This window comes from Ascaphus truei, chromosome 5 (assembly GCF_040206685.1).
Source record: "Ascaphus truei isolate aAscTru1 chromosome 5, aAscTru1.hap1, whole genome shotgun sequence".
NCBI lineage: Eukaryota > Metazoa > Chordata > Amphibia > Anura > Ascaphidae > Ascaphus > Ascaphus truei.
In genome coordinates, this window is record NC_134487.1 from 56,569 (window position 1) to 82,471 (window position 25,903).

The following is a 25,903-nucleotide window of genomic DNA, read 5'->3' on the forward strand; positions in this document are numbered from 1 at the left end:
GAAGTGAAGAGTAAAGTGAGACATGGAATGTGGATTACATTAGATGGGTTAATACGCTTAGCAGGGAGGTGGAGAGAGAGAGGCAAGAGGCAGAGAGTGGTGCAGGGGTTGAGGAAGAGATGTTGCATGTACCTTATCAGAACATTAAAGAACATCAATTCACACTGGTGCAGAGTTGATGATGAATCCAGTTCACCTCCAATTCAATTTTAACAGAAATGTTTCATTCTTCATTACTGAAAAAAAAGAAAAGTAAAAAACATTTCATTACTATTTTCAAAATGGATTGAATTCCCCCAACAATGACTATGTGTTACCAATATATCCCTCTCAGTCCCACTGCAGCATATACTGTACCAGTGTGAAAGTAGGAAGGTACACAGTACCGGTAAAACAATACGTGCCGGTACTATGCAGCATATGAATTATAAGGGGATGTAAATCTCCCAGTCTCTCTCCATATCCGCAACAGAGCGGGCTCCGGTCAGTGGCATGGATGCCCATATATGGGTATGCTCATATTTGGGCATCCCATGTCACTGACCGGAGCCGGCTCTGAGTATAGGGATATATGCGGAGACGCAGAGGTGCAAGGAAATGGGAGGAGGCACGGTGAGAAACAGGGAGAGACCACAGGAAGATAGAGGGCAACAACTTCCACAAGGTACTTGTATGGGTATAATTGTTTGTATTTTGTGCAGAGGGGGTAATTTCAGATAAAATACAATTCTCCACCCTCTACGAAACAATTCCACTTTGTTCAGTAAGCCAGAAAGTCTTGGTCCCATGTGGACTGAATTTAATGCAAATAAGGTCCTTAATACACAAGTAAAGAATAAAGTTACTTATTCTCTACTGTAAGAAGTGCCACATTGCCCACTATTTGGGTCCTGTGCCCAGATTGTGACCATGCATGGCAGAGGTGAGATTCCCCCAACTCCAATTTGCTACACTCTCCAAGAGAGATAATTGTGATCAGAGGTGGAACTAGGGGAGGGTGTGAGCAGGGTCACTGCCCAGGGAGTAACCTGACTGGGGGCACGGAAATCTCATTTAGTGCATATGTTGCGGCACTGCATTGATTGACCGGTCAATCTGCACTGCTGCCTGTCACAGTGACATCCTGATCGGGCACTGTGATCAGCTATAGCACTGACCCAGGTGAGATAGTTCAGCACTTTACAAGGAGGGAACAGATGTTGTGGGTGACAGATGCTGGAGGTAGGCCAAGACTGTTGGCCAGAGTAACGTGGAGACTTACTGCACTCTGCATGCCCATCCTCTCCCTGACATCAGGGGAAGGAAGTGGCCCTGGGGTGTGTGTAGGTATGCCAGATGTCAGTGTATGCATAAGTAAGTATGCCTGTGTAGTGGGAGGTGTAGGGGCGTTAAGCTGGAGGACTTAAAACAGGCACAAAAGCACATAGATACCTCTGATTATACCGCACCAAATGCTGATAATATCATGCTGTAGCTGCACTTTACAGAAGATGATGCAGATGTCATCATTGGTTGGTGGGTTCATTAAATCAATCCATCATATCATAACCACACTGTGCATATGATGTACTGAATCAGTAACACCAGGAAGACATCTCCATGTTAGGAGTAGAGTTGAAGTTAACAGAATATGTCCAGCACTGTGGTGTGTAGCCCATAAATAATAATTGTGCACATTACCAGAACAACATACTGTCAACTGCAAGATCATTTTGCTGCTTGTAGCGTATGCTCATCCTGTACAGTGTTGTAGTAGATCCGTCTCTTCAGTGTTCACTGCAACAAAAGTAAGACATTGCATTAATATTACAGACGTTTGGGGGCTGAAATCTCACTTCGCTGCGGACAATTTCCCTTTGCATAAGATTCTTGTGATTATGTCAATGATGATCAATAACTGCATCATAACACAGCCGCTCTATACAGAAGATGTACTTGCTCTCAATGGTCATGGAGGTAATACGTCACACAATGTACAGATATAGCAAGGATTATTTCTCCCACTGGTGCATTATGGCATTATGATGGGAAATGTTGTGAGATTCTGCATTATCAGCATCACTGAATCTTTTGGAAATTAAGTGATATTCTATGTTTTAATGCAATATTATGGATGATCAGCCGGTAAAATAATAATAGCTTGCTGTATCTGTAGCCATGCTCTACCCATGATGTGCTGAACCAATGACTGCAGAGAGATTCAGAGTGGTAAACATGACTGGAACGCATCTCTGAATAATGGGCAGCAAAGCAGTGCAGAATAGGAGGTGAAAGTATTTAAAATGGAAGATCCTTAGCAGCTGTGTGGGGAGTAGACAGTACAGACTGACCAAGTAAATGGTAAAAGGAGTAACTTCAACATTACTTGGCTTTGTTCTCCACATTGAAGCTTTCCTCCTCTTTAAATCACTAATACTGATGCCATGTGTAACCTGTACTGAGAGTTATATAATCTACTGGCCTAGATGAAACCATATGATGCAAACAGGATCCATCCCACTCCAGATTCATAGAATTGAACCACCTCAACCTTTCATAACAATCACATAGAACTGCAGCTGTGCGCTACTGCACATGTTCTTGTTATGAATGGTAGTAGATGTGGTCCTTGGGTCTTTACTTCATACTGTAGCCACCCTCTACTCATGATGTATTGAATCAACGAAAACTTGCATGGTTCAGATCACAGGAAGGGGTAGAGTAGAGATGAAAATATTCAATGTGAAACCCGTAGCAGCCGGATTGTGTGGAGTCAATAAAACGACAAATACTAAATGGTAAATGAGAAATATACACATTGCTTATCTGTCTCTGTGTAGTAATTTTCCTTCTCTTCAACTGTCCTTCAAATTTTCTCTTTTGCAAGAAAAGGAACACATGGCTTCAATATTCACTTCTGTTCTGCAGTCATCCCTCCTGAAATAAAAGTTAAGCATTGCATTGTTATTATGATAATACATACAATAAACCTTGCTCCAAACCATTTGATGCAAAGCAAATCCACCTCCCACCCACAGCTGTGCTCCTTCTAGAGCATGCATGTCAAACTCCAGTCCTCGAGGGTCCCAAACAGGCCAGGTTTTCAGTAGGGATATCCTGAAAACCTGGCCTGTTTGCTGCCCTCGAGGACTGGAGTTTGACATCCTTGTTCTTGAGCTTCTACCACGCAAGTCATCCATGTGAGTGACACTGTACTGCAGTCCTGGTCTGCACACAATCTACTGAATCAATGACATCACACTGTAAAGGCAATCTACAAGATGTATTAGTTGTCCACACTTCCGAAATGTTACTTTTATGTCCAAATCACTTATTCCCATGACCTGATATTTGTATTTGTTATTTATAGGATTGTCACAAAGAGTTGATGAGGTCACCAAATGATAGTATGTAGAGAGAAAGAGAGATCTCAGAACAGAGCCCTGATGTATACCCACAGACAGATCAATAGAAGACGAAGACATGTTAGCAACAGAGATGGAGAATGTGTGACAGGAAAGTTATGATGAAAACCAGGATAGAACTGTGTTACGGATACCAAGAGAGAGTTTAGAATATGAAGGAGGAGAGTGATTGAGAGCATCAAACGCAGCAGATAGATCAAGTAGGATTAGTAGGGAAAAGTGACCTTGGGAATTTGCTTTAAGCACAGTCTGTAGAACGAGCTGTACGAAAGGCAGGTTGTAAAGGATCCAGGAGGGAATGTGATTTAAGAATGTTGACATTCTAGCAATTAGGAGACAAACAGCAGGAGGGATACAGGGCGGTAGTTAGTAAGGCACATAGGGTGTAGGTTGTTTCTGAGAAAAGGGTGACCACTACAGGCTTAAAGTAAGAGGGTAAAGAGCCAGAGAATAGGGAGGACTTGAAGATGTGGGTGAGAGTGGGGACTAAGAGATGCAGTAAGGTGTGAGGGGATACGATCTAGAGGGCATGTGGTAGAGGGAGAAGAGAAGATGATTAGCTTCCAGCTCTGTAAGAGAAGAAAAGGAGTCAAATGCAGAAGGAGAATTAGGTAGAAGGAGAGAAGGGGGAAGGGACAGAAGGAATCTCCTTGTGGGTGGCATCCACCTTGCCTCTGAAGTAGTCAAATGCTTGAGGAGAAGTGAAGGAAGGATGGCAAGTGTGAGAAGAAGGTTAGTGGAGGGAGTCAAATACAGGGGAAAAAAGACAGCGTAAATTAAATTTGTGTGTTGATGAATGTGGAAAAAAAAGTAGTGTGGTTTGGCCCCAGAGAGCAGCTTTATACAGGACTGGAGACATTTTTACTGTAGAAAAATCAAACATCAAGTGTGAGATTTCCTTCATAGGCATTAAGAACAGTGAGTGGAAGTGTGATGAACATGTTTGGGAATTTAGCCAAGGGTGTGGGTTAGAGGGACGTGTGTGTCAGAGCTTGAAGGGGCATATAGAGGATAGCATTGTAAGAGTTAATAAGATTGTCAGTTTAAGCAGAAAGAGAGAGAGAGAGCAGAGAGGTTAGAGTAGATGTCAGAGGAGAGTTTAATTAAGCAGAGGAAAATCAGTGGGACAGGTAAGATGGGGTGAGGGGAATGACTGATTGTGAATGATGAGAGCAGAAGAGGTCATGTACAACTAGAGCCTTGTTAGTCAGAGAACGGACATTCCAGAGGGCATAGGAGAAGGGAAGAGAAAAGTAAGGAAAGGAATGTGGATTACATTAGATAGGTTAACACTCTTAGCAGGGAGGCAGAGGCAGGGAGACCCGATGTGTATATGAGCAGGTTCAAGATTATAAGAGATATCCCACACATCAGCAAACATAGAAGGAGACACAGAGATAGGTGTAGAGAGAGACAGATAGGCGCAGAGAGAGAGGGGGCGCAGAGAGAGAGGGGGCGCAGAGAGAGAGGGGGCGCAGAGAGAGAGGGGGCGCAGAGAGAGAGGGGGCGCAGAGAGAGAGGGGGCGCAGAGAGAGAGGGGGCGCAGAGAGAGGGGGCGCAGAGAATAGGATGTACATGAGTGCTTTTCATTGAGCAGTGCAGAAATAGCTGCAATAGAGGTCTGTACAAATGGTGCAGTGTGTAGACACATGCAAAGGTAGGGGAAGGAAAGAGGAGAACATGTGGATAAAAGCAGGAGTGTGGAAGTTAGAGAAATTAGAAAAGTTTAACAGAAAAGTGAGGAAACAGCAAGCAGAGAGAACAAGAGAGAGGTTACATTGGGATGACGTTCTGTGGTAGAGAGAAAATGCTAGGAGAGAGCTTTCAAATATTAGAGGACATGACTTGAGGGAGCAAATGTATAAATCAAAACCTGAGGGGGAGGTATAGCACGAAAGCTTGCACAGCAGATTATAGTCTTAAAGTTGCGTGTACCTCTCAGGGCATTCAAGAAGGTAAATTCTCACAAGTGCAGAGTTCATGATGAAATGCTGAATCCAGTTCCCCTCCAATTTAATTTTAATATAACTTATCCATTCTTCATTACTGCAAAAAGCAAACAAAACAAAACCACATTGCATTACTATTTTCAAAATGGATTGAATGGCATATTCAACAGTGACTGTGTGATGCCAATATTCCCCACTCACTCGTAGTGAAGCACTTATTGTACTAGTGTTGAAAGTAGGCCGGTAGAGTCAGGTACGCAGTACTGAAAAAACAATAAGTGCGCGTCGTAAGTACCAGCTCCGCAACAGTGCGGGCATCACATTAGTGACGTGGATGAACATATATGGATAAGCCCATATTAAGGCATCACGTGACCAGAGCCGTCACTGACTGGGTATACGTAAAGACGCAGGGAGATGCAAGGAAAGGGAGGGAGAGAGACAGGGAGAAGATGTGAAACGGAGGAAGGCACGGATGGAGGGAGTTCTTCCGAGCTTCTGCGGGCCTCTCTCTTTCACTGGTGCATGCCGGGAGCTGGTCCCAACATCCACAAAGTGTGTGTGTATTATTGGTTGTATTTTATGGGGGTAGGAGGGTAGTGTGTATATTGTGTGTGTGGGAGTATTATATTGTGTGTAGAGGTGCAGAGGAGAGTACTAGATTGTGTATCTTGTGTAAGGGTGTTGTGTATATTGTGTTTGGAGCTATAATATTATTGGAGAGATTAGTATTGAGGAGGTATTATAGTGTGTATTGTGGGGAGTATTAGTGTGTGTATTGTTTGTGGGTGACAGATGCTGGGGTATGCAGCAATCCCTGCACTGAGGTCCGAGGCGGCTCTGCATCGCTCGCACGCACTGTGGATGACCAAGCATGTGCCCATGATAATCATGGCCTTAGAGGGATGAGTGTGTCAGAGCCTAGAAGGGGCATATAAATATATAATGGAGGAGGGAGGAGGGAGGAGGAGGAGATGATAGCATTGTAAAAGTTAACAAGATAGTTAGTTTAAGCAGAAAGTGAGGAGAGGTTAGAGATAAGGGTAGATGTCAGAGGAGAGAGTTCAATTAAGCTGAGGTATCGAGTAGGACAGGGGTGAGGGGAATGAGAAGTGGTGGATGATGAGAGCAGAATAGGTCATGTACAAATAGACCTTGTTAGTCAGAGAGCAGACATTCCAGAGGGCACGTGAGAAGTGAAGAGTAAAGTGAGACATGGAATGTGGATTACATTAGATGGGTTAATACGCTTAGCAGGGAGGTGGAGAGAGAGAGGCAAGAGGCAGAGAGTGGTGCAGGGGTTGAGGAAGAGATGTTGCATGTACCTTATCAGAACATTAAAGAACATCAATTCACACTGGTGCAGAGTTGATGATGAATCCAGTTCACCTCCAATTCAATTTTAACAGAAATGTTTCATTCTTCATTACTGAAAAAAAAGAAAAGTTAAAAACATTTCATTACTATTTTCAAAATGGATTGAATTCCCCCAACAATGACTATGTGTTACCAATATATCCCTCTCAGTCCCACTGCAGCATATACTGTACCAGTGTGAAAGTAGGAAGGTACACAGTACCGGTAAAACAATACGTGCCGGTACTATGCACCATATGAATTATAAGGGGATGTAAATCTCCCAGTCTCTCTCCATATCCGCAACAGAGCGGGCTCCGGTCAGTGGCATGGATGCCCATATATGGGTATGCTCATATTTGGGCATCCCATGTCACTGACCGGAGCCGGCTCTGAGTATAGGGATATATGCGGAGACGCAGAGGTGCAAGGAAATGGGAGGAGGCACGGTGAGAAACAGGGAGAGACCACAGGAAGATAGAGGGCAACAACTTCCACAAGGTACTTGTATGGGTATAATTGTTTGTATTTTGTGCAGAGGGGGTAATTTCAGATAAAATACAATTCTCCACCCTCTACGAAACAATTCCACTTTGTTCAGTAAGCCAGAAAGTCTTGGTCCCATGTGGACTGAATTTAATGCAAATAAGGTCCTTAATACACAAGTAAAGAATAAAGTTACTTATTCTCTACTGTAAGAAGTGCCACATTGCCCACTATTTGGGTCCTGTGCCCAGATTGTGACCATGCATGGCAGAGGTGAGATTCCCCCAACTCCAATTTGCTACACTCTCCAAGAGAGATAATTGTGATCAGAGGTGGAACTAGGGGAGGGTGTGAGCAGGGTCACTGCCCAGGGAGTAACCTGACTGGGGGCACGGAAATCTCATTTAGTGCATATGTTGCGGCACTGCATTGATTGACCGGTCAATCTGCACTGCTGCCTGTCACAGTGACATCCTGATCGGGCACTGTGATCAGCTATAGCACTGACCCAGGTGAGATAGTTCAGCACTTTACAAGGAGGGAACAGATGTTGTGGGTGACAGATGCTGGAGGTAGGCCAAGACTGTTGGCCAGAGTAACGTGGAGACTTACTGCACTCTGCATGCCCATCCTCTCCCTGACATCAGGGGAAGGAAGTGGCCCTGGGGTGTGTGTAGGTATGCCAGATGTCAGTGTATGCATAAGTAAGTATGCCTGTGTAGTGGGAGGTGTAGGGGCGTTAAGCTGGAGGACTTAAAACAGGCACAAAAGCACATAGATACCTCTGATTATACCGCACCAAATGCTGATAATATCATGCTGTAGCTGCACTTTACAGAAGATGATGCAGATGTCATCATTGGTTGGTGGGTTCATTAAATCAATCCATCATATCATAACCACACTGTGCATATGATGTACTGAATCAGTAACACCAGGAAGACATCTCCATGTTAGGAGTAGAGTTGAAGTTAACAGAATATGTCCAGCACTGTGGTGTGTAGCCCATAAATAATAATTGTGCACATTACCAGAACAACATACTGTCAACTGCAAGATCATTTTGCTGCTTGTAGCGTATGCTCATCCTGTACAGTGTTGTAGTAGATCCGTCTCTTCAGTGTTCACTGCAACAAAAGTAAGACATTGCATTAATATTACAGACGTTTGGGGGCTGAAATCTCACTTCGCTGCGGACAATTTCCCTTTGCATAAGATTCTTGTGATTATGTCAATGATGATCAATAACTGCATCATAACACAGCCGCTCTATACAGAAGATGTACTTGCTCTCAATGGTCATGGAGGTAATACGTCACACAATGTACAGATATAGCAAGGATTATTTCTCCCACTGGTGCATTATGGCATTATGATGGGAAATGTTGTGAGATTCTGCATTATCAGCATCACTGAATCTTTTGGAAATTAAGTGATATTCTATGTTTTAATGCAATATTATGGATGATCAGCCGGTAAAATAATAATAGCTTGCTGTATCTGTAGCCATGCTCTACCCATGATGTGCTGAACCAATGACTGCAGAGAGATTCAGAGTGGTAAACATGACTGGAACGCATCTCTGAATAATGGGCAGCAAAGCAGTGCAGAATAGGAGGTGAAAGTATTTAAAATGGAAGATCCTTAGCAGCTGTGTGGGGAGTAGACAGTACAGACTGACCAAGTAAATGGTAAAAGGAGTAACTTCAACATTACTTGGCTTTGTTCTCCACATTGAAGCTTTCCTCCTCTTTAAATCACTAATACTGATGCCATGTGTAACCTGTACTGAGAGTTATATAATCTACTGGCCTAGATGAAACCATATGATGCAAACAGGATCCATCCCACTCCAGATTCATAGAATTGAACCACCTCAACCTTTCATAACAATCACATAGAACTGCAGCTGTGCGCTACTGCACATGTTCTTGTTATGAATGGTAGTAGATGTGGTCCTTGGGTCTTTACTTCATACTGTAGCCACCCTCTACTCATGATGTATTGAATCAACGAAAACTTGCATGGTTCAGATCACAGGAAGGGGTAGAGTAGAGATGAAAATATTCAATGTGAAACCCGTAGCAGCCGGATTGTGTGGAGTCAATAAAACGACAAATACTAAATGGTAAATGAGAAATATACACATTGCTTATCTGTCTCTGTGTAGTAATTTTCCTTCTCTTCAACTGTCCTTCAAATTTTCTCTTTTGCAAGAAAAGGAACACATGGCTTCAATATTCACTTCTGTTCTGCAGTCATCCCTCCTGAAATAAAAGTTAAGCATTGCATTGTTATTATGATAATACATACAATAAACCTTGCTCCAAACCATTTGATGCAAAGCAAATCCACCTCCCACCCACAGCTGTGCTCCTTCTAGAGCATGCATGTCAAACTCCAGTCCTCGAGGGTCCCAAACAGGCCAGGTTTTCAGTAGGGATATCCTGAAAACCTGGCCTGTTTGCTGCCCTCGAGGACTGGAGTTTGACATCCTTGTTCTTGAGCTTCTACCACGCAAGTCATCCATGTGAGTGACACTGTACTGCAGTCCTGGTCTGCACACAATCTACTGAATCAATGACATCACACTGTAAAGGCAATCTACAAGATGTATTAGTTGTCCACACTTCCGAAATGTTACTTTTATGTCCAAATCACTTATTCCCATGACCTGATATTTGTATTTGTTATTTATAGGATTGTCACAAAGAGTTGATGAGGTCACCAAATGATAGTATGTAGAGAGAAAGAGAGATCTCAGAACAGAGCCCTGATGTATACCCACAGACAGATCAATAGAAGACGAAGACATGTTAGCAACAGAGATGGAGAATGTGTGACAGGAAAGTTATGATGAAAACCAGGATAGAACTGTGTTACGGATACCAAGAGAGAGTTTAGAATATGAAGGAGGAGAGTGATTGAGAGCATCAAACGCAGCAGATAGATCAAGTAGGATTAGTAGGGAAAAGTGACCTTGGGAATTTGCTTTAAGCACAGTCTGTAGAACGAGCTGTACGAAAGGCAGGTTGTAAAGGATCCAGGAGGGAATGTGATTTAAGAATGTTGACATTCTAGCAATTAGGAGACAAACAGCAGGAGGGATACAGGGCGGTAGTTAGTAAGGCACATAGGGTGTAGGTTGTTTCTGAGAAAAGGGTGACCACTACAGGCTTAAAGTAAGAGGGTAAAGAGCCAGAGAATAGGGAGGACTTGAAGATGTGGGTGAGAGTGGGGACTAAGAGATGCAGTAAGGTGTGAGGGGATACGATCTAGAGGGCATGTGGTAGAGGGAGAAGAGAAGATGATTAGCTTCCAGCTCTGTAAGAGAAGAAAAGGAGTCAAATGCAGAAGGAGAATTAGGTAGAAGGAGAGAAGGGGGAAGGGACAGAAGGAATCTCCTTGTGGGTGGCATCCACCTTGCCTCTGAAGTAGTCAAATGCTTGAGGAGAAGTGAAGGAAGGATGGCAAGTGTGAGAAGAAGGTTAGTGGAGGGAGTCAAATACAGGGGAAAAAAGACAGCGTAAATTAAATTTGTGTGTTGATGAATGTGGAAAAAAAAGTAGTGTGGTTTGGCCCCAGAGAGCAGCTTTATACAGGACTGGAGACATTTTTACTGTAGAAAAATCAAACATCAAGTGTGAGATTTCCTTCATAGGCATTAAGAACAGTGAGTGGAAGTGTGATGAACATGTTTGGGAATTTAGCCAAGGGTGTGGGTTAGAGGGACGTGTGTGTCAGAGCTTGAAGGGGCATATAGAGGATAGCATTGTAAGAGTTAATAAGATTGTCAGTTTAAGCAGAAAGAGAGAGAGAGAGCAGAGAGGTTAGAGTAGATGTCAGAGGAGAGTTTAATTAAGCAGAGGAAAATCAGTGGGACAGGTAAGATGGGGTGAGGGGAATGACTGATTGTGAATGATGAGAGCAGAAGAGGTCATGTACAACTAGAGCCTTGTTAGTCAGAGAACGGACATTCCAGAGGGCATAGGAGAAGGGAAGAGAAAAGTAAGGAAAGGAATGTGGATTACATTAGATAGGTTAACACTCTTAGCAGGGAGGCAGAGGCAGGGAGACCCGATGTGTATATGAGCAGGTTCAAGATTATAAGAGATATCCCACACATCAGCAAACATAGAAGGAGACACAGAGATAGGTGTAGAGAGAGACAGATAGGCGCAGAGAGAGAGGGGGCGCAGAGAGAGAGGGGGCGCAGAGAGAGAGGGGGCGCAGAGAGAGAGGGGGCGCAGAGAGGGGGCGCAGAGAGAGAGGGGGCGCAGAGAGAGAGGGGGCGCAGAGAGAGAGGGGGCGCAGAGAGAGGGGGCGCAGAGAGAGGGGGCGCAGAGAATAGGATGTACATGAGTGCTTTTCATTGAGCAGTGCAGAAATAGCTGCAATAGAGGTCTGTACAAATGGTGCAGTGTGTAGACACATGCAAAGGTAGGGGAAGGAAAGAGGAGAACATGTGGATAAAAGCAGGAGTGTGGAAGTTAGAGAAATTAGAAAAGTTTAACAGAAAAGTGAGGAAACAGCAAGCAGAGAGAACAAGAGAGAGGTTACATTGGGATGACGTTCTGTGGTAGAGAGAAAATGCTAGGAGAGAGCTTTCAAATATTAGAGGACATGACTTGAGGGAGCAAATGTATAAATCAAAACCTGAGGGGGAGGTATAGCACGAAAGCTTGCACAGCAGATTATAGTCTTAAAGTTGCGTGTACCTCTCAGGGCATTCAAGAAGGTAAATTCTCACAAGTGCAGAGTTCATGATGAAATGCTGAATCCAGTTCCCCTCCAATTTAATTTTAATATAACTTATCCATTCTTCATTACTGCAAAAAGCAAACAAAACAAAACCACATTGCATTACTATTTTCAAAATGGATTGAATGGCATATTCAACAGTGACTGTGTGATGCCAATATTCCCCACTCACTCGTAGTGAAGCACTTATTGTACTAGTGTTGAAAGTAGGCCGGTAGAGTCAGGTACGCAGTACTGAAAAAACAATAAGTGCGCGTCGTAAGTACCAGCTCCGCAACAGTGCGGGCATCACATTAGTGACGTGGATGAACATATATGGATAAGCCCATATTAAGGCATCACGTGACCAGAGCCGTCACTGACTGGGTATACGTAAAGACGCAGGGAGATGCAAGGAAAGGGAGGGAGAGAGACAGGGAGAAGATGTGAAACGGAGGAAGGCACGGATGGAGGGAGTTCTTCCGAGCTTCTGCGGGCCTCTCTCTTTCACTGGTGCATGCCGGGAGCTGGTCCCAACATCCACAAAGTGTGTGTGTATTATTGGTTGTATTTTATGGGGGTAGGAGGGTAGTGTGTATATTGTGTGTGTGGGAGTATTATATTGTGTGTAGAGGTGCAGAGGAGAGTACTAGATTGTGTATCTTGTGTAAGGGTGTTGTGTATATTGTGTTTGGAGCTATAATATTATTGGAGAGATTAGTATTGAGGAGGTATTATAGTGTGTATTGTGGGGAGTATTAGTGTGTGTATTGTTTGTGGGTGACAGATGCTGGGGTATGCAGCAATCCCTGCACTGAGGTCCGAGGCGGCTCTGCATCGCTCGCACGCACTGTGGATGACCAAGCATGTGCCCATGATAATCATGGCCTTAGAGGGATGAGTGTGTCAGAGCCTAGAAGGGGCATATAAATATATAATGGAGGAGGGAGGAGGGAGGAGGAGGAGATGATAGCATTGTAAAAGTTAACAAGATAGTTAGTTTAAGCAGAAAGTGAGGAGAGGTTAGAGATAAGGGTAGATGTCAGAGGAGAGAGTTCAATTAAGCTGAGGTATCGAGTAGGACAGGGGTGAGGGGAATGAGAAGTGGTGGATGATGAGAGCAGAATAGGTCATGTACAAATAGACCTTGTTAGTCAGAGAGCAGACATTCCAGAGGGCACGTGAGAAGTGAAGAGTAAAGTGAGACATGGAATGTGGATTACATTAGATGGGTTAATACGCTTAGCAGGGAGGTGGAGAGAGAGAGGCAAGAGGCAGAGAGTGGTGCAGGGGTTGAGGAAGAGATGTTGCATGTACCTTATCAGAACATTAAAGAACATCAATTCACACTGGTGCAGAGTTGATGATGAATCCAGTTCACCTCCAATTCAATTTTAACAGAAATGTTTCATTCTTCATTACTGAAAAAAAAGAAAAGTTAAAAACATTTCATTACTATTTTCAAAATGGATTGAATTCCCCCAACAATGACTATGTGTTACCAATATATCCCTCTCAGTCCCACTGCAGCATATACTGTACCAGTGTGAAAGTAGGAAGGTACACAGTACCGGTAAAACAATACGTGCCGGTACTATGCACCATATGAATTATAAGGGGATGTAAATCTCCCAGTCTCTCTCCATATCCGCAACAGAGCGGGCTCCGGTCAGTGGCATGGATGCCCATATATGGGTATGCTCATATTTGGGCATCCCATGTCACTGACCGGAGCCGGCTCTGAGTATAGGGATATATGCGGAGACGCAGAGGTGCAAGGAAATGGGAGGAGGCACGGTGAGAAACAGGGAGAGACCACAGGAAGATAGAGGGCAACAACTTCCACAAGGTACTTGTATGGGTATAATTGTTTGTATTTTGTGCAGAGGGGGTAATTTCAGATAAAATACAATTCTCCACCCTCTACGAAACAATTCCACTTTGTTCAGTAAGCCAGAAAGTCTTGGTCCCATGTGGACTGAATTTAATGCAAATAAGGTCCTTAATACACAAGTAAAGAATAAAGTTACTTATTCTCTACTGTAAGAAGTGCCACATTGCCCACTATTTGGGTCCTGTGCCCAGATTGTGACCATGCATGGCAGAGGTGAGATTCCCCCAACTCCAATTTGCTACACTCTCCAAGAGAGATAATTGTGATCAGAGGTGGAACTAGGGGAGGGTGTGAGCAGGGTCACTGCCCAGGGAGTAACCTGACTGGGGGCACGGAAATCTCATTTAGTGCATATGTTGCGGCACTGCATTGATTGACCGGTCAATCTGCACTGCTGCCTGTCACAGTGACATCCTGATCGGGCACTGTGATCAGCTATAGCACTGACCCAGGTGAGATAGTTCAGCACTTTACAAGGAGGGAACAGATGTTGTGGGTGACAGATGCTGGAGGTAGGCCAAGACTGTTGGCCAGAGTAACGTGGAGACTTACTGCACTCTGCATGCCCATCCTCTCCCTGACATCAGGGGAAGGAAGTGGCCCTGGGGTGTGTGTAGGTATGCCAGATGTCAGTGTATGCATAAGTAAGTATGCCTGTGTAGTGGGAGGTGTAGGGGCGTTAAGCTGGAGGACTTAAAACAGGCACAAAAGCACATAGATACCTCTGATTATACCGCACCAAATGCTGATAATATCATGCTGTAGCTGCACTTTACAGAAGATGATGCAGATGTCATCATTGGTTGGTGGGTTCATTAAATCAATCCATCATATCATAACCACACTGTGCATATGATGTACTGAATCAGTAACACCAGGAAGACATCTCCATGTTAGGAGTAGAGTTGAAGTTAACAGAATATGTCCAGCACTGTGGTGTGTAGCCCATAAATAATAATTGTGCACATTACCAGAACAACATACTGTCAACTGCAAGATCATTTTGCTGCTTGTAGCGTATGCTCATCCTGTACAGTGTTGTAGTAGATCCGTCTCTTCAGTGTTCACTGCAACAAAAGTAAGACATTGCATTAATATTACAGACGTTTGGGGGCTGAAATCTCACTTCGCTGCGGACAATTTCCCTTTGCATAAGATTCTTGTGATTATGTCAATGATGATCAATAACTGCATCATAACACAGCCGCTCTATACAGAAGATGTACTTGCTCTCAATGGTCATGGAGGTAATACGTCACACAATGTACAGATATAGCAAGGATTATTTCTCCCACTGGTGCATTATGGCATTATGATGGGAAATGTTGTGAGATTCTGCATTATCAGCATCACTGAATCTTTTGGAAATTAAGTGATATTCTATGTTTTAATGCAATATTATGGATGATCAGCCGGTAAAATAATAATAGCTTGCTGTATCTGTAGCCATGCTCTACCCATGATGTGCTGAACCAATGACTGCAGAGAGATTCAGAGTGGTAAACATGACTGGAACGCATCTCTGAATAATGGGCAGCAAAGCAGTGCAGAATAGGAGGTGAAAGTATTTAAAATGGAAGATCCTTAGCAGCTGTGTGGGGAGTAGACAGTACAGACTGACCAAGTAAATGGTAAAAGGAGTAACTTCAACATTACTTGGCTTTGTTCTCCACATTGAAGCTTTCCTCCTCTTTAAATCACTAATACTGATGCCATGTGTAACCTGTACTGAGAGTTATATAATCTACTGGCCTAGATGAAACCATATGATGCAAACAGGATCCATCCCACTCCAGATTCATAGAATTGAACCACCTCAACCTTTCATAACAATCACATAGAACTGCAGCTGTGCGCTACTGCACATGTTCTTGTTATGAATGGTAGTAGATGTGGTCCTTGGGTCTTTACTTCATACTGTAGCCACCCTCTACTCATGATGTATTGAATCAACGAAAACTTGCATGGTTCAGATCACAGGAAGGGGTAGAGTAGAGATGAAAATATTCAATGTGAAACCCGTAGCAGCCGGATTGTGTGGAGTCAATAAAACGACAAATACTAAATGGTAAATGAGAAATATACACATTGCTTATCTGTCTCTGTGTAGTAATTTTCCTTCTCTTCAACTGTCCTTCAAATTTTCTCTTTTGCAAGAAAAGGAACACATGGCTTCAATATTCACTTCTGTTCTGCAGTCATCCCTCCTGAAATAAAAGTTAAGCATTGCATTGTTATTATGATAATACATACAATAAACCTTGCTCCAAACCATTTGATGCAAAGCAAATCCACCTCCCACCCACAGCTGTGCTCCTTCTAGAGCATGCATGTCAAACTCCAGTCCTCGAGGGTCCCAAACAGGCCAGGTTTTCAGTAGGGATATCCTGAAAACCTGGCCTGTTTGCTGCCCTCGAGGACTGGAGTTTGACATCCTTGTTCTTGAGCTTCTACCACGCAAGTCATCCATGTGAGTGACACTGTACTGCAGTCCTGGTCTGCACACAATCTACTGAATCAATGACATCACACTGTAAAGGCAATCTACAAGATGTATTAGTTGTCCACACTTCCGAAATGTTACTTTTATGTCCAAATCACTTATTCCCATGACCTGATATTTGTATTTGTTATTTATAGGATTGTCACAAAGAGTTGATGAGGTCACCAAATGATAGTATGTAGAGAGAAAGAGAGATCTCAGAACAGAGCCCTGATGTATACCCACAGACAGATCAATAGAAGACGAAGACATGTTAGCAACAGAGATGGAGAATGTGTGACAGGAAAGTTATGATGAAAACCAGGATAGAACTGTGTTACGGATACCAAGAGAGAGTTTAGAATATGAAGGAGGAGAGTGATTGAGAGCATCAAACGCAGCAGATAGATCAAGTAGGATTAGTAGGGAAAAGTGACCTTGGGAATTTGCTTTAAGCACAGTCTGTAGAACGAGCTGTACGAAAGGCAGGTTGTAAAGGATCCAGGAGGGCATGTGATTTAAGAATGTTGACATTCTAGCAATTAGGAGACAAACAGCAGGAGGGATATAGGGCGGTAGTTAGTAAGGCACATAGGGTGTAGGTTGTTTCTGAGAAAAGGGTGACCACTACAGGCTTAAAGTAAGAGGGTAAAGAGCCAGAGAATAGGGAGGACTTGAAGATGTGGGTGAGAGTGGGGACTAAGAGATGCAGTAAGGTGTGAGGGGATACGATCTAGAGGGCATGTGGTAGAGGGAGAAGAGAAGATGATTAGCTTCCAGCTCTGTAAGAGAAGAAAATGAGTCAAATGCAGAAGGAGAATTAGGTAGAAGGAGAGAAGGGGGAAGGGACAGAAGGAATCTCCTTGTGGGTGGCATCCACCTTGCCTCTGAAGTAGTCAAATGCTTGAGGAGAAGTGAAGGAAGGATGGCAAGTGTGAGAAGAAGGTTAGTGGAGGGAGTCAAATACAGGGGAAAAAAGACAGCGTAAATTAAATTTGTGTGTTGATGAATGTGGAAAAAAAAGTAGTGTGGTTTGGCCCCAGAGAGCAGCTTTATACAGGACTGGAGACATTTTTACTGTAGAAAAATCAAACATCAAGTGTGAGATTTCCTTCATAGGCATTAAGAACAGTGAGTGGAAGTGTGATGAACATGTTTGGGAATTTAGCCAAGGGTGTGGGTTAGAGGGACGTGTGTGTCAGAGCTTGAAGGGGCATATAGAGGATAGCATTGTAAGAGTTAATAAGATTGTCAGTTTAAGCAGAAAGAGAGAGAGAGAGCAGAGAGGTTAGAGTAGATGTCAGAGGAGAGTTTAATTAAGCAGAGGAAAATCAGTGGGACAGGTAAGATGGGGTGAGGGGAATGACTGATTGTGAATGATGAGAGCAGAAGAGGTCATGTACAACTAGAGCCTTGTTAGTCAGAGAACGGACATTCCAGAGGGCATAGGAGAAGGGAAGAGAAAAGTAAGGAAAGGAATGTGGATTACATTAGATAGGTTAACACTCTTAGCAGGGAGGCAGAGGCAGGGAGACCCGATGTGTATATGAGCAGGTTCAAGATTATAAGAGATATCCCACACATCAGCAAACATAGAAGGAGACACAGAGATAGGTGTAGAGAGAGACAGATAGGCGCAGAGAGAGAGGGGGCGCAGAGAGAGAGGGGGCGCAGAGAGAGAGGGGGCGCAGAGAGAGAGGGGGCGCAGAGAGAGAGGGGGCGCAGAGAGAGAGGGGGCGCAGAGAGAGAGGGGGCGCAGAGAGAGAGGGGGCGCAGAGAGAGAGGGGGCGCAGAGAATAGGATGTACATGAGTGCTTTTCATTGAGCAGTGCAGAAATAGCTGCAATAGAGGTCTGTACAAATGGTGCAGTGTGTAGACACATGCAAAGGTAGGGGAAGGAAAGAGGAGAACATGTGGATAAAAGCAGGAGTGTGGAAGTTAGAGAAATTAGAAAAGTTTAACAGAAAAGTGAGGAAACAGCAAGCAGAGAGAACAAGAGAGAGGTTACATTGGGATGACGTTCTGTGGTAGAGAGAAAATGCTAGGAGAGAGCTTTCAAATATTAGAGGACATGACTTGAGGGAGCAAATGTATAAATCAAAACCTGAGGGGGAGGTATAGCACGAAAGCTTGCACAGCAGATTATAGTCTTAAAGTTGCGTGTACCTCTCAGGGCATTCAAGAAGGTAAATTCTCACAAGTGCAGAGTTCATGATGAAATGCTGAATCCAGTTCCCCTCCAATTTAATTTTAATATAACTTATCCATTCTTCATTACTGCAAAAAGCAAACAAAACAAAACCACATTGCATTACTATTTTCAAAATGGATTGAATGGCATATTCAACAGTGACTGTGTGATGCCAATATTCCCCACTCACTCGTAGTGAAGCACATATTGTACTAGTGTTGAAAGTAGGCCGGTAGAGTCAGGTACGCATTACTGAAAAAACAATAAGTGCGCGTCGTAAGTACCAGCTCCGCAACAGTGCGGGCATCACATTAGTGACGTGGATGAACATATATGGATAAGCCCATATTAAGGCATCACGTGACCAGAGCCGTCACTGACTGGGTATACGTAAAGACGCAGGGAGATGCAAGGAAAGGGAGGGAGAGAGACAGGGAGAAGATGTGAAACGGAGGAAGGCACGGATGGAGGGAGTTCTTCCGAGCTTCTGCGGGCCTCTCTCTTTCACTGGTGCATGCCGGGAGCTGGTCCCAACATCCACAAAGTGTGTGTGTATTATTGGTTGTATTTTATGGGGGTAGGAGGGTAGTGTGTATATTGTGTGTGTGGGAGTATTATATTGTGTGTAGAGGTGCAGAGGAGAGTACTAGATTGTGTATCTTGTGTAAGGGTGTTGTGTATATTGTGTTTGGAGCTATAATATTATTGGAGAGATTAGTATTGAGGAGGTATTATAGTGTGTATTGTGGGGAGTATTAGTGTGTGTATTGTTTGTGGGTGACAGATGCTGGGGTATGCAGCAATCCCTGCACTGAGGTCCGAGGCGGCTCTGCATCGCTCGCACGCACTGTGGATGACCAAGCATGTGCCCATGATAATCATGGCCTTAGAGGGATGAGTGTGTCAGAGCCTAGAAGGGGCATATAAATATATAATGGAGGAGGGAGGAGGGAGGAGGAGGAGATGATAGCATTGTAAAAGTTAACAAGATAGTTAGTTTAAGCAGAAAGTGAGGAGAGGTTAGAGATAAGGGTAGATGTCAGAGGAGAGAGTTCAATTAAGCTGAGGTATCGAGTAGGACAGGGGTGAGGGGAATGAGAAGTGGTGGATGATGAGAGCAGAATAGGTCATGTACAAATAGACCTTGTTAGTCAGAGAGCAGACATTCCAGAGGGCACGTGAGAAGTGAAGAGTAAAGTGAGACATGGAATGTGGATTACATTAGATGGGTTAATACGCTTAGCAGGGAGGTGGAGAGAGAGAGGCAAGAGGCAGAGAGTGGTGTAGGGGTTGAGGAAGAGATGTTGCATGTACCTTATCAGAACATTAAAGAACATCAATTCACACTGGTGCAGAGTTGATGATGATTCCAGTTCACCTCCAATTCAATTTTAACAGAACTTTTTCATTCTTCATTACTGCAAAAAAAAAAGTATAAAACATTGCATTACTATTTTCAAAATGGATTGAATTCCCCCAACAATAACTATGTGTTACCAATATATCCCTCTCAGTCCCACTGCAGCACATACTGTACCAGTGTGAAAGTAGGAAGGTACACAGTAACGGTAAAACAATACGTGCCGGTACTATGCACCATATGAATTATAAGGGGATGTAAATCTCCCAGTCTCTCTCCATATCCGCAACAGAGTGGGCTCCGGTCAGTGGCATGGATGCCCATGTATGGATATGCTCATATTTGGGCATCCCATGTCACTGACCGGAGCCGGCTCTGAGTATAGGGATATATGCGGAGACGCAGAGGTGCAAGGAAATGGGAGGAGGCACGGTGAGAAACAGGGAGAGACCACAGGAAGATAGAGGGCAACAACTTCCACAAGGTACTTGTATGTGTATAATTGTTTGTATTTTGTGCAGAGGGGGTAATTTCAGATAAAATACAATTCTCCACCCTCTACGAAACAATTCCACTTTGTTCAGTAAGCCAGAAAGTCTTGGTCCCATGGGGACTGAATTTTAATGCAAATAAGGTCCTTAATACACAAGTAAAGAATATAGTTACTTATTCTCTACTGTAAGAAGTGCCACATTGCCCACTATTTGGGTCCTGTGCCCAGATTGTGACCATGCATGGCAGAGGTGAGATTCCACCAACACCAATTTGCTACACTCTCCAAGAGAGATAATTGTGGTCAGAGGTGGAACTAGGGGAGGGGGTGAGCAGGGTCACTGCCCAGGGAGTAACCTGACAGGGGGCACGGAAATCTCATTTAGTGCATATGGTGCGGCACTGCATTGATTGACCGGTCAATCTGCACTGCTGCCTGTCACAGTGACATCATGATCGGGCACTGTGATCAGCTATAGCACTGACCCAGGTGAGATAGTTCAGCACTTTACAAGGAGGGAACAGATGTTGTGGGTGACAGATGCTGGGGGTAGGCCAAGACTGTTGGCCAGAGTAACGTGGAGACTTACTGCACTCTGCATGCCCATCCTCTCCCTGACATCAGGGGAAGGAAGTGGCCCTGGGGTGTGTGTAGGTATGCCAGATGTCAGTGTATGCATAAGTAAGTATGTCTGTGTAGTGGGAGGTGTAGGGGCGTTAAGCTGGAGGACTTAAAACAGGCACACATCTCACTTCGCTGCGGACAATTTCCCTTTGCATAAGATTCTTGTGATTATGTCAATGATGATCAATAACTGCATCATAACACAGCCGCTCTATACAGAAGATGTACTTGCTATCAATGGTCATGGAGGTAATACGTCACACAATGTACAGATATAGCAAGGATTATTTCTTCCTCTGGTGCATTATGGCATTATGATGGGAAATGTTGTGAGATTCTGCATTATCAGCATCACTGAATCTTTTGGAAATTAAGTGATATTCTATGTTTTAATGCAATATTATGGATGATCAGCCGGTAAAATAATAAAAGCTTTCTGTATCTGTAGCCATGCTCTACCCATGATGTGCTGAATCAATGACTGCAGAGAGATTCAGAGTGGTAAACATGACTGGAACGCATGTCTAAATAATGGGCAGCAAAGCAGTGCAGAATAGGAGGTGAAAGTATTTAAAATGGAAGACCCTTAGCAGCTGTGTGGGGAGTAGACAGTACAGACTGACCAAGTAAATGGTAAAAGGAGTAACTTCAACATTACTTGGCTTTGTTCTCCACATTGAAGCTTTCCTCCTCTTTACATCACTAATACTGATGCCATGTGTAACCTGTACTGAGAGTTATATAATCTACTGGCCTAGATGAAACCATGTGATGCAAACATGGTCCATCCCACACCAGATTCATAGAATTGAACCACCTCAACCTTTCATAACAATCACATAGAACTGCAGCTGTGCGCTACTGCACATGTTCTTGTTATGAATGGTAGTAGATGTGGTCCTTGGGTCTTTACTTCATACTGTAGCCACACTCTACTCATGATGTATTGAATCAATGAAAACTTGCATGGTTCAGATCACAGGAAGGGGTAGAGTAGAGATGAAAATGTTCAATGTGAAACCCGTAGCAGCCGGATTGTGTGGAGTCAATAAAACGACAAATACTAAATGGTAAATGAGAAATATACACATTGCTTATCTGTCTCTGTGTAGTAATTTTCATTCTGTTCAACTGTCCTTCAAATTTTCTCTTTTGCAAGAAAAGGAACACATGGCTTCAATATTCACTTCTGTTCTGCAGTCATCCCTCCTGAAATAAAAGTTAAGCATTGCATTGTTATTATGATAATACATACAATAAACCTTGCTCCAAACCATTTGATGCAAAGCAAATCCACCTCCCACCCACAGCTGTGCTCCGTCTAGAGCATGCATGTCAAACTCCAGTCCTCGAGGGTCCCAAACAGGCCAGGTTTTCAGTAGGGATATCCTGGAAACCTGGCCTGTTTGCTGCCCTCGAGGACTGGAGTTTGACATCCTTGTTCTTGAGCTTCTACCACGCAAGTCATCCATGTGAGTGACACTGTACTGCAGTCCTGGTCTGCACACAATCTACTGAATCAATGACATCACACTGTAAAGGCAATCTACAAGATGTATTAGTTGTCCACACTTCCGAAATGTTACTTTTATGTCCAAATCACTTATTCCCATGACCTGATATTTGTATTTGTTATTTATAGGATTTTCACATGTATTACTACTGTGAAACGCTATATACATTAATAGTGCTATATAAATAAATACATACACATTTATATATAATAATAATAACAGCATGTTCTTTTAAAGCGCTGCTAGTTTTACGTAGCGCTATACAGAGACATTTTGCAGACACAAGTCCCTGCCCCATAGAGCTTACAATCTATGACATTGGTGCCTGAGGCACAGAGGATATGAAGTGACTTGCCCAAGGTCACACACACACAAATATATATACATAAATATATACATATATACACACACACACACACACACACACACACACACACACACACACACACACACACACACATATATATGAAAACTAACACAGAAAAAAAGAATCCCCTGAATAGCACTCTAACATACACAAATTGTATCAATAAAGGTTTATTAATCACATACACATAAATGGTTAAAATGAGGAGCAGTGGTGACCTACAAAGCTGTTATAAACTGAACCTTAAGGTGTGGGGAAAAATGCTACACTGCAGTAATAAGTACAAAGTATGTAAATAAAGTGTAGAGGCAAGAAATATATGGAAATGAGAACACTCAGACCGGCCGGTCAAGTACTACCTAAGTTGAAGCCCCCTGTGTGAAGTGCTTGTATGAAACTAGTGTATAACTAACAAGCAAATGCTTGTCCGGGGGCTTAACATATAGACAGTTGATAGATGTATTTGAAGTTGCATATTCTGTGCCGTGGATTAATCAGTATACTGAAAGCAACTGAAGATGGTACAGTAGCTGTGATAGGTTGGCCTCATAGCTCCTCCTTCAATGGAGGACTCGGCTCACGGAGCACTTAAATCCCTAAATGCCCACAGAAAAAAATAAGCATGCAGTACTTAAAGTGAAAGTAAAATGAGAAATGAAATAAAATAAACACACACATTGAAAAATCACTCACCCGACTGAGAGCGCCTTCTACAGAGCGCTGTACCACTGCTCAGCTAGCAGCTAAAACTGTCTCATTTTCCCACCATTGAAGTTTACACATGTCCACGCCCCACTCTAACAAGACGCTGTGTACGGAAGCTCGCAGGAGACAAACTAGTGAGAGAAGGTGTAGCTGCTAGCCACACTCCACGAGGTGCATTGTGGGAAATGTAGTTCTTTGCCTGCTAGCTTCTCTGACTGGTTACTGATCACGTGATGTCACTAGGGGCGGGATTAGTGTGTTGCAATGTAACGGCCCGGCTGTATGATTGTCACAGAAGGGGGGAGCCTGAGAATGTCACGGATTTAATTACACATGTAATGATGTAATAACACAGCCATGAACTAAGACAGTATACATATGGTCATGTGATATTTATAATGCATTTATTAACATTATTGTGTGGATTTGGGCTGAATTAAACTTGTATGGGATTGTCACTTTAATATCACAGTACCACTACTGTTTTAACACTTATAATGACCTCCTGATTACAGATTATTAGGGACAGACTTAAAAAGGCCTGTGTAAATATTTATTATAGAGTGGCCTCTTTACTTTATAATATCAGGGAGTATCAGACAGGCCTGTGTTTATTTTTAATATACATTAGGGTGACCTGACTCCAGATTATTGGCCTTTCCCTCTGACAAATGCATATTTTCCTATACTGTGTTAATTTTGTTAGAACAAAATAAATATTCATGCGCTAAATGACAGTACCAGTGTGAGTCCCAATAAGAAGTAGTGAGGTAAAAAACCATGGTACCAGCAACATATGTAACTGATGGGGAGGGTGCTAAAATATATGGAGTGTGGCGTCCTGATTGCTAAATGAGGTGTATTATATCATAAGTGCATATAACAATATCCCTCATAGCAATCTATTAAGAACCAACAAGAACTAGGTAGCACAATAATCAGTGCTGCAGTTATAGCCTAATAATAAGTATATATATATATATATATATATATATATATATATATATATATATATATACAGTGTTCGACAAACCTATACATTTGCTCGCCCCGGGCGAGTGGATTTAACCCCCGGGCGAGTAAATATTGGCCCAAGCAGCACACGTTTGGTACTAGGTGGCGAGTAGATTTTTTTGTGTGGCGAGTAGATTTTTTGGTGATTTGTCAACCACTGTATATATATATATATATATATATATATACTGCTGCGGCCAAGTTTATTCGAGCATTTGCCCGTTCTTGGCCGCAGCAGTAGCCTGGCGCGCGCCCGAGAGTGACGGGCGCGCGCCGAAGCAGCGGAAGAGCGCCCTCCGATCGGGGCGCTCTCCCTACCGCTGCCGGGTCCGCCGGGTCCCCCGGAACCCCCTGCCGCTGTCCCGCGATCGCGGGACACCAGGGCTCCCTCGGGGAGCCCCTGGACGCGAGTGCAGGGGGCGCACGCTCCCGAAGACACGTGACCGCGCGTCTATGACGCGCGGCACGCCGAGGGGCGGCCACTAGCAAGCCGGGAAATCTCCCGGCTTGCGGTACCGGCCACACTCGAATAAAGTGTGTCGGTACTATATATATATATATATATATATATATATATATATATATATATATATGTAACCCATATTCCCCCACCCAATCGCAGATAGGGTGCATGTGAGGGGAGCTATATGTATTACCCAGTGTGGTGCTTTACCTGTGAGGCTCACAGGAGGCCTGAGCCTCCGCCAATGAGAACCTGGGGTGTATCCTCCTGAACAATACTATATGGTGCAGCGCCTCCACCTGTGATGGCTCCAAGCAGAGCGGGAGTTGTTCCTCACAGGACAATAATATAATATCACGCACACAGCATATAAAAGAACAGTGACTTTTCTAACAGTAACATAACTATGCATGTCATACATTAAGTGTCTCTCTTCTAGGAGACACAGTAACTCACGTGTCTCGCAGGATGCAACCCCTCACCGTGTACCCACACCATGTCCAACTCCCCACACCACAACCCCACCCCCAAAGTAAGGTATGTGTGTGTGTGACTGCACAGCCACTATGTACTGATTTATAGTTGGTGCACTTATGGATGTTACCTGCCGAGCGCTCCAGCGCTAGGACCTGCAAACAGACTTCGCAAAGGATCCGACGGTGAAGATACGTCAGGGTTACCTTCCAGGGCGATCCCACCCGGTTGGTTGCTGCTGTGCTTGAAGAGGTCTGATCCTAAACCTCTGTAATGGTGCTGCGACAGTCTCTGCTTCCTTCACTTCTCTCTCTCTCTAAAGTGACAGGTTCCTGTACTAGGGCCTGTCCCTGTGACCACCCACCCTCACTAGTGGGAAGTCAGGG

General features: G+C 43.7%; 1 long non-coding RNA gene across 8 annotated transcripts in view; it reads right to left on the reverse strand.

Annotated features, from left to right (window-relative positions):
• Positions 1 to 23,799, reverse strand: part of LOC142494773 (uncharacterized) — a 55,922-nt gene extending 32,123 nt beyond the window's left edge. For 2 of the 8 annotated variants that reach the window (XR_012801579.1, XR_012801580.1), the window contains exons 1-15: positions 23,555 to 23,793; positions 22,070 to 22,189; positions 19,818 to 19,921; positions 18,479 to 18,589; positions 15,917 to 16,036; positions 14,801 to 14,896; positions 13,253 to 13,356; positions 11,914 to 12,024; positions 9,343 to 9,462; positions 8,227 to 8,322; positions 6,679 to 6,782; positions 5,340 to 5,450; positions 2,797 to 2,916; positions 1,681 to 1,776; positions 133 to 236 (exon numbers count right to left, since the gene is read on the reverse strand). This is a non-coding gene — a long non-coding RNA (uncharacterized LOC142494773). Of the gene's footprint in view, positions 1 to 132; positions 237 to 1,680; positions 1,777 to 2,796; positions 2,917 to 5,339; positions 5,451 to 6,678; positions 6,783 to 8,226; positions 8,323 to 9,340; positions 9,463 to 11,913; positions 12,025 to 13,252; positions 13,357 to 14,800; positions 14,897 to 15,916; positions 16,037 to 18,478; positions 18,590 to 19,817; positions 19,922 to 22,069; positions 22,190 to 23,554 lie in introns of all 8 variants that reach the window. The other 6 variants (XR_012801577.1, XR_012801578.1, XR_012801574.1 and 3 more) reach the window with 5 other exon arrangements.
• Positions 23,800 to 25,903: the final 2,104 nt, after the last annotated feature.